This window comes from Protopterus annectens, chromosome 12.part0 (assembly GCF_019279795.1).
Source record: "Protopterus annectens isolate FY-2018-M chromosome 12.part0, PAN1.0, whole genome shotgun sequence".
Classification (NCBI taxonomy): Eukaryota; Metazoa; Chordata; order Ceratodontiformes; family Protopteridae; genus Protopterus; species Protopterus annectens.
Window position 1 is genome coordinate 857,414,712 of NC_056746.1, and position 8,826 is coordinate 857,423,537.

The following is an 8,826-nucleotide window of genomic DNA, read 5'->3' on the forward strand; positions in this document are numbered from 1 at the left end:
GCTATAGTTTCAGCATTTTCTACAATTTTTTTATCTACTTGATAATTTATAAGAATCAAACCTATAATTAATAACAACACGTACTATCATTTCTGGTGTGATGTAAATGTAGAATGCTAACAAATTTATCTAGAAGGGAGAATCTGCTGGCATATCCCATCTAATCCTTGATTCATCAAAAACAGTGCATGTTAAGAACCGAGATCAACAAACATTAGTGGTAAGGAAGTTTCTTCTTACTCCCACTATTGTGGGATTTTGGTGCTAGTATATTTACAGATGTTGGTGCAGTCCATGGAAGAGAGTACAAACGAGGCTTGCACCCTGCAAAAATGTTAATTTTACATTTTGTAAAGTGTTACTTTTTGTAGTGGTTTCCTCCATCTGAATGTGATTTGATGAATGTTAATTTTGTGGATTAGTCATAAAATAGAAATAGAGCCTAAGCTTAAGAAGTGTGAATCAGTTTAACACATTCAAAAAACATAGGATTAATTCCCCAAATCAAAACTTCCACACTCTTGTTAACCCAGACAAGTTCTTTGGTTGTCCTGTTGCTTTGTATGTCACAGTCTGACACTGAACCTTAAATTTAACAAGTTTCTAACATTGTATGATTATAATTATGAATTTCTTACTGCAAACCATATATTTTTTATTGATAGACAGTTCTTTGTAGTGGAGTATCTGGGGGGATCTTTTCTAGTTTTTTTCCCCTTTTCCTACACACTCTGTATTAAGTTTATAATGCATTTATGCATGTTTGGTGTAATGCATGCACTTAGCTAGAACTTCTTCACTTCATCTATGAAGCTTGCATGTTCACAGTTGTATAGTTGATTGTCATGTCAGTGTTCTTGCCTTACGGCCTGGGTCATGGCTGAAAATGGTTAGGAACCATTTACCCAGTTAAATGATAAAAAATAAATGAGTAATTAAATAGGTGATTAAGGGCCAATGCTACTGCAAAACAGATCTTGGTAACTGTTACATAAAAATACCTTAGGAATACCAGTATGGTGTACCGGACAAGTGAAACTACTATCAGATAAACCACTTCTGTACCACATTTGTCTTTGTTGGTTTAAGTTTAGTACTGCTCAACTTCAGGCATAACACCCTGAGCACAAATAAAGAGTGGTTAATTGCTAACATTGGCAAGTAAAACTGTATTACTAACCCACTTAGTTTATGAACCCATCTTGAGACATGATGCACAGGTGTTAAAACTGATTTTTTTTAAACTGGCCATCAACCATTACAAGTATAGCTAAGAAATATCACAATCTATACTTGCAACAGTTTGAGAGTCCTGTGACCTACAACTCTTAGTCTTTATACTCAAAAATGAAGAGCCAAGCCAAAAATAATCAGAAAAAAACACAAATCAGGGATATGTAGTCAGAAGGTAACTAGATGAGGACTGATATTAATGTACATTTTCTGGAAAGTAATTAATCTGTATCTGTAAAGTGTACTATTATTTACTGACTTGCATGCTTCCTGTACTTATACAAAAATATGATTTTAAGGAACATAACTAAATTTTAGGCCAGATCAGGGACACCTGAGATGTATGCTGCAATCATTTCAAACCAGCAGTGCATGGGCTTAAGTGTCTCAGTGAAGGGTAATTACAGTGTTGTATAAGACACCCAGCCACATGGAAAAGGAAGAATGCTATTAAAATATAACAATTGAAAAACAGTCCCTGCATTCAGCCAACAAGGTGAATACATTAAATATATGTTATTTAATAAATATTGTAAATGTCTGAACTGAAAGCGAGAATGTTGCAAATCTGCTAATGTTATTCTTTCATGGTCACATGTAATAAAATAGCTAAGAGTTTGGAAGTGGCAAATGGGACATGTGGACTGGACTAAACCAAAAGTATCCTGCAGACTTTCAACACATGGCCTTCCAGAGTCACTGGCACTGCCTCTAATAAGGGGAACACTGTGGACTGTGTTACTGTAAAATGGCTGTAAACACAGTATGTCTGCCTATATACATATACCAGGCTCTGATGCTCTGTGCTGTTGCTGGTATGTCATTAATGTGAAGAAATCTCCATTTGTCACATCATTACCCCTCAACTGTCCCAATTTTTGCAGAATGTCCAGATTTGTCCCTCATTTTTAGGCTGTTCTTCATAATATTTGTGTTTTTCTGGAAAATCACTGATTGAGGTCACTAAATAATGACATGCATTTGCATTTCAGACATCATATCTTTCAGAAAATGCATGCTAACACACATCCTGTTATTCTAGCAACTTTCTAAGTTTATAAGAGCAATATTTAAAATCTGTCCCTAATTTTCAGCCTTTGTACCCCCCATTATTTTAGGCTTTGTCCAGGTTTGTTGCACTAAAAGTTGAGAGGTACGTGTCACTCCATGGTATCTATTCAATAAGCACAGTCATCCCTCAGTCTTAACTAAGGCAAAGGGTAGCTCTCATGAGGGGTTTAAGGGTGTAGCCTACAGGGTAGCTCTGATTTGTAGTTTCAACATTTGGGAATAAGCTAGTGGGGTTCAGATCATAATTCAAAGACGTGTTACTGCGATCCTTAGAATTACAAAATCATGACAGTGATCATATTTGCAAGGTCTGAGGTTGTGGTACCGTTGATTACTCCTCCTACTCTGATACAAAATGATATATCAAAGTAAGTATATATAGTTTATGATGGATACATTTGGGAAGAGGATGCCATAACAAAGGGTTTGACAGGTCTTGCTCCCCCTGTAGAAATGCTTTAACAGTGGAACAGTGAGTTTGCTATTCAATGCTTTACTATTGGAATCAGAGTTTAATTTTTGCTACTACACGACTCACACAAGTTGGGACTTGAAATTTTGTAATTTATTCTCGGATTCTGTATAAAGGTTCTTCAGACACAGCTATATATCTACCAGAGATATACAGATTTTGTTTTGTAGAAGAAATACTACACAACTTTGTTCTATGAACATTACTCACGTTAAATTCACACATGGTTTAAACTGCTACAATATGTCTTTTTTCTTAGGATTTATTTTTGCCCTGCGGTTATTTAGGGTAAAATGATAGTGTGCATAGGAGTGTATATGAAACTACAGAATGGCTAGTTCAAACAGTACCCTTTCTAATAAATTGACCTTTCATAAAAAGAGTCTCTGCAGAGCCTGTGCTAGCAAGCATCCTATATTCTCTCTCTTTCTCCATATTTTTCCCATAGATATTAAATCCTTAAACATGTATGCTGGTAACCTATCCATTGTAAAGCCACACCAAAACTCAGCTGATGTTCAGCCAGACTACAAAATTACTTTTGCAAAAGTTGGCACTGGTTACTATTACCTTACTTAAACTCACTTAGTGAACTTAGGCACCTCTAAGTGTGTTATCTTATACCCCTAAACTCCCATTGCAGCACCTCTAAAATTTCCCTCATCTGCAGATCTGTAGGAATCTGCCCTGAATGACCCACTTTGAATCCTGCACACCATCCAGAGATACATTCTCATGAAGTACTAATCCAGTTACAGTCTTGCTCAGAGCTAACATGAATCCTTCTTCAGCATTTTTAAACCACGATTGTAAAAAAATATGCAAAAAACTATAAGCACTTCACCCCTAACTGCACTATGCCTGGCTCACTGTTCTTAAATACTTTAAAAACATTTCTGAATTCCTGTAAATTTATTACCCTAGCAGATGTAAGATAGCATTACTGCCTAGCATTACATAATGACAAAGTTACATAATGGTTAGGACCACCCTGCTTTTATCAACACTGATTTTTACTTCTTTGAAATGCTTATTGCTCATGCCTAACGAAGAAACAAAGGTGCCCTTTCTAACTATAACCCAACAATAAACAGACAACTAAACCACAGCACCATCAGTAACCCAAAATTCAGGAGCACATTCCCTACGCAGTCCCCCAAAAACTGTTGAAGCCTTCTCAAAGATAGCACCAGCTGCCTGGAACTCCCGCTCCATTTTCTCTCCCAAACTTTCAAACATATCAGCATGTTCTGCCTTATCTAGTTATTTTCCTCACTTAAGTTTCTTTGAATATCTAAACACTAATCACATCATCTATTATCTGTCTGACAAAACCTCTTCAAATGCTCAGATTTTATAAGACAACAAATGTATGTGAGATTGTTAATGTGTATTATATGTTTATTCATGCACATTATTGAATGTATCTTTAAAAATGTTTGTAATATGTTTGAGCTTGTCTCCCTGGGCCTCCACTGAAATGGAGTTTTTGACTAAACCAGTTGGACAAACATGATAAACAAAAGCAAAATAATTGTATTTATTTTTTATTTATCCATTGTTGACCAGATTAGTCCCACTAGACTAGTAGCCACTTTCCAGGGTAGACCTGAGAAAGTATAACTGTCTGCTCACTGTCATTCTTCTCTGTCCAGTGGCACTAAATCCAAGCCACTAGTCAAATTCCCGTCATCTGGGTCATAATCAGGACTGCATCCCTCTACACTACGGAGCACAGCTCCCTGTAAATATGTAGATACTGGCCATATAATCCACATGAGTGGAACAGTATTTTAACAGTAGCAAACTTTTCACTGCAAATGAATGCTTTGTACTAAAGCTGCAACTCACCATGTGACAGGACAACTACTACTCAAGTAAATAATTTGTAATGAATCGTTATGACTATAATGTTTGTTAAAGATGTTCTTGTCTTGGCCTTGTATCCAGATTGTGGTTGAAAGGGGTCTTTGTCCAACCAGCCCATCCATACCGCAAGCTATGTGATAAAAGGTACTGTACCAAGATCCTTTCCTCTCCTAGTCGGGTGCATCAGTGGGACTGCAGTTAAAAGGTTACAAAAGGGTTACTTGATCTTTTGCCTAGTAACAGACTATGAACCTGTGTATCTATGAATTAATACACAGGTTTAATGATTTTTTCCATACTGCGGTGGTGGTGCTGCGGTAGCATTGTCGCCTTACAGTTAGACGTTGCCCGTTCGATTCTCAATTAGAGCGTCTTCTGTGTGTTGATATTCGTGAATGGGCATTCCTTCGTTGAAGGTTGTGCATTAGGCCCGGCAAGCCAGCATGTAAAAATCTACTGCAAATCATTAGCAGACCGGAGTTCCACTGTGGCGACCCCTAACCGGGAAAAGCCGAAAGACACAAACAAACAAACAATGATTTTTTCCATATTATTACTCCCTTCATGTTCCAAGTACATGTCTGCCTTTCCATGCTGTCTCAAGTCTTCAGATTCCACTTCCGATTTCTCTTTGCCTGTTAAGATCTGTAGATTGAGAAGTGCCCCCCAACAGACCTGGCATCTATAGGTAATATAACAGCTTGAGTGACTCTCATCAATCATCCTGATGGCAAGGAGATTTTCTTCAAATCAAATCAATTCCTTCAAAAACAGAGTTTATATGCTGTTTGCTTGCCTACCTTTTCCAATGAAAAACGCAGTAAGTATCCTACTATTAACATGCTAATGTCATCTGCCCTCCCCACCTCCAGTAAAGCCACAGTAAATAGGCTGCTGTTACATGATACCAGCTGAATCACCACCTGCTGACCAAAAACACAGTGGCTTCTGTTATATGCTGAGGTTAGCTGCAGATCAAAAGCTACCATATCCTCTGAAGTGTTCATATACATTAGTAAATGAAGGGTTGTACACCCCCCATGTTTCCGAGCTGACTTCACAGGGGTATATATATCGGCAGCTAAAACCAGAGTTGTACTTTTACACCTTCAGAGCTTTGGCTGTCAAATGTATATTGTACTGGCCTACAAGAAACTGACAGCAAATTCCTTCCTGGAGATCAGCAGCCATTACAGCCCCTCCCTTATACAACAGCCACATCAGGTATGTGTACCACATGCAAGATTCTTCAGTGGAATGACCACCAAAGTCATTCCTTCCACAAAGAATGTATCCAGACATGCAATCTCACTTCTCCTACTTCATGCCCTGATACAGCAGTGTAAGCACAGAGCTGGGGAAATGCATATATGCTGAGGGATCACGCCTTCCATCAAGTTACTTCTGTGTGAATCACTGCTAGCTTTCTTCAATGAGGGCAGTGAAAGGCATGGACAGCTTGGTGTTTCTCCCCAGGAGAGGAAAGCACTTTCTATGACTTATAACCCACTCTTACCCATGATTTGTCTTCCACTAAAGAACCTAGTTTCCATTCCTGGACCTATACTGCCATCATGGCATCATTTCTGTTGTGGTCTTTGTCATGGGACACCCTAGCACCTGAATTCCTGTTTCCTAAAAGTTAAGTGAAACTCAGAAAACACCAAACAAGCTTTAAGATAAGATGTGACAAACAGAAGCATTTAAATGGAGCAAATTAAATGGGAGTGTACATTTTTAGACTTTAAGCATGCTGAAGGCAAGCACAAAATGTTTTATAACATATGGTATAAATCATAAACAACACAAAAATGGTGCCACATTGTGCCATAAGATTTTACATGTAGCAAAGTTAAAATGTTCTTTGTGCCATCTGTGATAATAACTCTACAGCATAAGGTCATTTAGTGAAATGCTATTTCTGGTAAATTTGAAAGGCAGTGCAAATAATACTGATAGGTTTGTTTTCCTTTATATAAATGTATGATTTTTTATGTCGTAAGTGATGGCTTAATAAAGATATGTTTCTTGTTTAAAAAGGGGAGGCAGGAACTGAATAATTTATGTCATGTTGCTTAGGTTACATGATATATAACAATATATGTGTAGTATGTTTGTTAATGTTCATTTATTAATACAGTTTGATTGCTTTTGTATAAATGTAAATTTGCCTGTGTCGCAAGTGATAATTCAATAAAGGTGTTTAAAAATAAAAAAAATAGTTTAACAGTAAAACAGCCTATAGATTCAGAAGACATATATAGATATATATATATAGATGTATGTATATATATATATATATATATATATATATATATATATATATATATATATATATATAAAGTCTAATGCTGATTGTTAACTGCTATCCACAAACTAAACCAGGGTCTCTATCTGGGAGAGAGAAACAGATAACTACCCTGAAACTTCTACACTTCAGATCATCTGAGCATGTTTTCAAGAAAGTGATTAGGTGTCTCATTATCTTGCCATATGACCTGCTCCAGGGGAATATGGACAACAAGCTGTCAAAATGTACAACTCAAATTAAGGTTTGTCAAAGTAAATAAAACAGCCCGACAGGCTGATTCTAGTGATCCTCGCCCATCATTATATTCCAGACATATGCATGTATTAAATCTCTTTTTCCCCTCGGAAATTTCATGTCTTTTTACTTTTTTACACATCATTTTTGACAACTGCATTTTATTGGAGGAGTATAACACACATTAGAAGCTTGATACTTTAAAATATTATAATTAGATTCTATTCACTTTTTTCTATATTGATAGGGTGGTTAATTTTTCCTGTGTACTAAAATTAACAAAGCCTGCAAACGCATACACACACACACACACACACACACACACACACACACACACACACACACACACACACACACACACACACCATTATCAAAGTGATGCAGGTTTGCCCTCTTCTGGTAATTGTAGGTAATGCATGCTTATCACCCAAAAATCTAGCAAGTAGTTTTAGCCACTGTTATTCAATTTGTATTTCCTTTATTAACCAACTGAATACACTGATTTCATTCAGGTATAAAGAAAAAAATTACTCATGGGAGGGTAAAGTGAAGATTACATCATGAGGAGCAGCACTTTGCAGTACCAGCTGGTTACATAGTTATTTACACTTTTCATTTCATTTTATTAACCTTGTAAAGCTGTGAAAGACCTGTATGCTTATATACATACCTGCACAGCACAATAAAACAACTGTCATACTACGCAGGCACACACTGCCTCTAGAAGATTAGACTTTGACATAAATCTGCTCCATTGTCCCATTACTTTTTCAACTATTAACATATATACTCAACCTTCAACTGATGAGGAGTGTCTTCTTAATGTGTCCAGTGCTGACTGACAGGGCCTGGCCTCAACATTAATTTAAAAGAGAAAGTTTTTCTCTCATCTGACTGATAAAAAAAAATTACTCTTACTTTAACTTAAACAGGCTAATCATATGCTTCATGATCTCTAGATGTTACCCTTTGTTTCCTTATTGTATTAAATATTGATAGTGTGTTTAGTAGTTAGCTGTGAATAAATATGAGAGCATGAAATCTGAGTTTAATGATAATATTTTAATTATGGTTTTGTTTAGCTTGATGAGTAAGGCTATGAGCTGTTAAAAAGCTGCTTTCTGTAGTACATGGTCCAATTCCCTTAGCCTTTTATGTGACTTCATCATACAATACTCCTGGGCTGCTTCTGAAAACGGACACGTGCATCCAGCGAGCTGTCCCAGGCTGTTACTAAATGCATTACACATTTGTCTTTTGAATTCCTTCACCCTACACAAAAAATATAGGTTTATAGGTAGGTACTAGGCTATTGGCCCTAGGGCCTATATAAGTCTAGCCAAAAATGTACCCTGGCTTTCGCCACCCAAGAAAATTATTTTCCTGTGACTCTGTTGAGCAGAGCCACAGAAGTGATCCCTGGGGTGAATTTCCTATCTCCCATCCAATCATCAAGATTTTTCTTGAAGAGTGCTAATGAGGAGCTTTGTTTGATATAGATAGGTAGTTTGTTCCAGAGTATGGGAAGTCTCTGGGACAGGAATCTATCCCTCCAGTATGTTCTGTTTATTGTGGTGACAAGGTTTAGGTCCCTAGAGCATGTAGCTTGGAGGGATTGGGATTTCTTTAAGTGGAG